This window comes from Sinocyclocheilus rhinocerous, unplaced genomic scaffold (assembly GCF_001515625.1).
Source record: "Sinocyclocheilus rhinocerous isolate Xijiao unplaced genomic scaffold, SAMN03320098_v1.1 scaffold2460, whole genome shotgun sequence".
Taxonomy (NCBI): Eukaryota; Metazoa; Chordata; class Actinopteri; order Cypriniformes; family Cyprinidae; genus Sinocyclocheilus; species Sinocyclocheilus rhinocerous.
Window position 1 is genome coordinate 56,014 of NW_015645611.1, and position 5,193 is coordinate 61,206.

The 5,193-nt window shown below is 48.5% G+C and overlaps 1 protein-coding gene across 1 annotated transcript in view; it reads right to left on the reverse strand.

Annotated features, from left to right (window-relative positions):
* Nucleotides 1-5,193, reverse strand: part of LOC107706850 (disintegrin and metalloproteinase domain-containing protein 10-like) — a 32,183-nt gene that overhangs the window by 11,807 nt on the left and 15,183 nt on the right. The gene's annotated exons all lie outside the window — the stretch shown is intronic.

The window sequence follows — 5,193 nt, forward strand, 5'->3', positions numbered from 1 at the left end:
ATTCAGCACACAGACACAGATTCAGCACATGCGTGCGGAAACAAACACACACAGATTCAGCACACGCGCAGAGAAACAAACACAAAGATTCAGCAAACGTGCAGAGAGACAAACACACACAGATTCAGCACACATGCAGAGAGACAGATTCAGCACACGCGCAGAGAAACAAACACACACAGATTCAGCACACGCGCAGAGACAAACACAGATTCAGCACACGCGCAGAGACACAGATTCAGCACACGCGCAGAGAAACAAACACAGATTCAGCACACGCGCAGAGACAAATACAGATTCAGCACACGCGCAGAGAAACAAACACAGATTCAGCACACGCGCAGAGACAAATACAGATTCAGCACACGCGCAGAGAAACAAACACAGATTCAGCACACGCGCAGAGACAAATACAGATTCAGCACACGCGCAGAGAAACAAACACAGATTCAGCACACGCGCAGAGACAAATACAGATTCAGCACACGCGCAGAGAAACAAACACAGATTCAGCACACGCGCAGAGACAAATACAGATTCAGCACACGCGCAGAGAAACAAACACAGATTCAGCACACGCGCAGAGACAAATACAGATTCAGCACACGCGCAGAGAAACAAACACAGATTCAGCACACGCGCAGAGACAAATACAGATTCAGCACACGCGCAGAGAAACAAACACAGATTCAGCACACGCGCAGAGACAAATACAGATTCAGCACACGCGCAGAGAAACAAACACAGATTCAGCACACGCGCAGAGACAAATACAGATTCAGCACACGCGCAGAGAAACAAACACAGATTCAGCACACGCGCAGAGACAAATACAGATTCAGCACACGCGCAGAGAAACAAACACAGATTCAGCACACGCGCAGAGACAAATACAGATTCAGCACACGCGCAGAGAAACAAACACAGATTCAGCACACGCGCAGAGACAAATACAGATTCAGCACACGCGCAGAGAAACAAACACAGATTCAGCACACGCGCAGAGACAAATACAGATTCAGCACACGCGCAGAGAAACAAACACAGATTCAGCACACGCGCAGAGACAAATACAGATTCAGCACACGCGCAGAGAAACAAACACAGATTCAGCACACGCGCAGAGACAAATACAGATTCAGCACACGCGCAGAGAAACAAACACAGATTCAGCACACGCGCAGAGACAAATACAGATTCAGCACACGCGCAGAGAAACAAACACAGATTCAGCACACGCGCAGAGACAAATACAGATTCAGCACACGCGCAGAGAAACAAACACAGATTCAGCACACGCGCAGAGACAAATACAGATTCAGCACACGCGCAGAGAAACAAACACAGATTCAGCACACGCGCAGAGACAAATACAGATTCAGCACACGCGCAGAGAAACAAACACAGATTCAGCACACGCGCAGAGACAAATACAGATTCAGCACACGCGCAGAGAAACAAACACAGATTCAGCACACGCGCAGAGACAAATACAGATTCAGCACACGCGCAGAGAAACAAACACAGATTCAGCACACGCGCAGAGACAAATACAGATTCAGCACACGCGCAGAGAAACAAACACAGATTCAGCACACGCGCAGAGACAAATACAGATTCAGCACACGCGCAGAGAAACAAACACAGATTCAGCACACGCGCAGAGACAAATACAGATTCAGCACACGCGCAGAGAAACAAACACAGATTCAGCACACGCGCAGAGACAAATACAGATTCAGCACACGCGCAGAGAAACAAACACAGATTCAGCACACGCGCAGAGACAAATACAGATTCAGCACACGCGCAGAGAAACAAACACAGATTCAGCACACGCGCAGAGACAAATACAGATTCAGCACACGCGCAGAGAAACAAACACAGATTCAGCACACGCGCAGAGACAAATACAGATTCAGCACACGCGCAGAGAAACAAACACAGATTCAGCACACGCGCAGAGACAAATACAGATTCAGCACACGCGCAGAGAAACAAACACAGATTCAGCACACGCGCAGAGACAAATACAGATTCAGCACACGCGCAGAGAAACAAACACAGATTCAGCACACGCGCAGAGACAAATACAGATTCAGCACACGCGCAGAGAAACAAACACAGATTCAGCACACGCGCAGAGACAAATACAGATTCAGCACACGCGCAGAGAAACAAACACAGATTCAGCACACGCGCAGAGACAAATACAGATTCAGCACACGCGCAGAGAAACAAACACAGATTCAGCACACGCGCAGAGACAAATACAGATTCAGCACACGCGCAGAGAAACAAACACAGATTCAGCACACGCGCAGAGACAAATACAGATTCAGCACACGCGCAGAGAAACAAACACAGATTCAGCACACGCGCAGAGACAAATACAGATTCAGCACACGCGCAGAGAAACAAACACAGATTCAGCACACGCGCAGAGACAAATACAGATTCAGCACACGCGCAGAGAAACAAACACAGATTCAGCACACGCGCAGAGACAAATACAGATTCAGCACACGCGCAGAGAAACAAACACAGATTCAGCACACGCGCAGAGACAAATACAGATTCAGCACACGCGCAGAGAAACAAACACAGATTCAGCACACGCGCAGAGACAAATACAGATTCAGCACACGCGCAGAGAAACAAACACAGATTCAGCACACGCGCAGAGACAAATACAGATTCAGCACACGCGCAGAGAAACAAACACAGATTCAGCACACGCGCAGAGACAAATACAGATTCAGCACACGCGCAGAGAAACAAACACAGATTCAGCACACGCGCAGAGACAAATACAGATTCAGCACACGCGCAGAGAAACAAACACAGATTCAGCACACGCGCAGAGACAAATACAGATTCAGCACACGCGCAGAGAAACAAACACAGATTCAGCACACGCGCAGAGACAAATACAGATTCAGCACACGCGCAGAGAAACAAACACAGATTCAGCACACGCGCAGAGACAAATACAGATTCAGCACACGCGCAGAGAAACAAACACAGATTCAGCACACGCGCAGAGACAAATACAGATTCAGCACACGCGCAGAGAAACAAACACAGATTCAGCACACGCGCAGAGACAAATACAGATTCAGCACACGCGCAGAGAAACAAACACAGATTCAGCACACGCGCAGAGACAAATACAGATTCAGCACACGCGCAGAGAAACAAACACAGATTCAGCACACGCGCAGAGACAAATACAGATTCAGCACACGCGCAGAGAAACAAACACAGATTCAGCACACGCGCAGAGACAAATACAGATTCAGCACACGCGCAGAGAAACAAACACAGATTCAGCACACGCGCAGAGACAAATACAGATTCAGCACACGCGCAGAGAAACAAACACAGATTCAGCACACGCGCAGAGACAAATACAGATTCAGCACACGCGCAGAGAAACAAACACAGATTCAGCACACGCGCAGAGACAAATACAGATTCAGCACACGCGCAGAGAAACAAACACAGATTCAGCACACGCGCAGAGACAAATACAGATTCAGCACACGCGCAGAGAAACAAACACAGATTCAGCACACGCGCAGAGACAAATACAGATTCAGCACACGCGCAGAGAAACAAACACAGATTCAGCACACGCGCAGAGACAAATACAGATTCAGCACACGCGCAGAGAAACAAACACAGATTCAGCACACGCGCAGAGACAAATACAGATTCAGCACACGCGCAGAGAAACAAACACAGATTCAGCACACGCGCAGAGACAAATACAGATTCAGCACACGCGCAGAGAAACAAACACAGATTCAGCACACGCGCAGAGACAAATACAGATTCAGCACACGCGCAGAGAAACAAACACAGATTCAGCACACGCGCAGAGACAAATACAGATTCAGCACACGCGCAGAGAAACAAACACAGATTCAGCACACGCGCAGAGACAAATACAGATTCAGCACACGCGCAGAGAAACAAACACAGATTCAGCACACGCGCAGAGACAAATACAGATTCAGCACACGCGCAGAGAAACAAACACAGATTCAGCACACGCGCAGAGACAAATACAGATTCAGCACACGCGCAGAGAAACAAACACAGATTCAGCACACGCGCAGAGACAAATACAGATTCAGCACACGCGCAGAGAAACAAACACAGATTCAGCACACGCGCAGAGACAAATACAGATTCAGCACACGCGCAGAGAAACAAACACAGATTCAGCACACGCGCAGAGACAAATACAGATTCAGCACACGCGCAGAGAAACAAACACAGATTCAGCACACGCGCAGAGACAAATACAGATTCAGCACACGCGCAGAGAAACAAACACAGATTCAGCACACGCGCAGAGACAAATACAGATTCAGCACACGCGCAGAGAAACAAACACAGATTCAGCACACGCGCAGAGACAAATACAGATTCAGCACACGCGCAGAGAAACAAACACAGATTCAGCACACGCGCAGAGACAAATACAGATTCAGCACACGCGCAGAGAAACAAACACAGATTCAGCACACGCGCAGAGACAAATACAGATTCAGCACACGCGCAGAGAAACAAACACAGATTCAGCACACGCGCAGAGACAAATACAGATTCAGCACACGCGCAGAGAAACAAACACAGATTCAGCACACGCGCAGAGACAAATACAGATTCAGCACACGCGCAGAGAAACAAACACAGATTCAGCACACGCGCAGAGACAAATACAGATTCAGCACACGCGCAGAGAAACAAACACAGATTCAGCACACGCGCAGAGACAAATACAGATTCAGCACACGCGCAGAGAAACAAACACAGATTCAGCACACGCGCAGAGACAAATACAGATTCAGCACACGCGCAGAGAAACAAACACAGATTCAGCACACGCGCAGAGACAAATACAGATTCAGCACACGCGCAGAGAAACAAACACAGATTCAGCACACGCGCAGAGACAAATACAGATTCAGCACACGCGCAGAGAAACAAACACAGATTCAGCACACGCGCAGAGACAAACACAGATTCAGCACACGCGCAGAGACAAACACACACAGATTCAGCACACGCGCAGAGACAAACACACACAGAATCAGCACACGAGCAGAGACGAGCACACAGATTCAGCACACGCGCAGAGAGACAAACACACAGATTCAGCACACGCACAGAGACAAACAC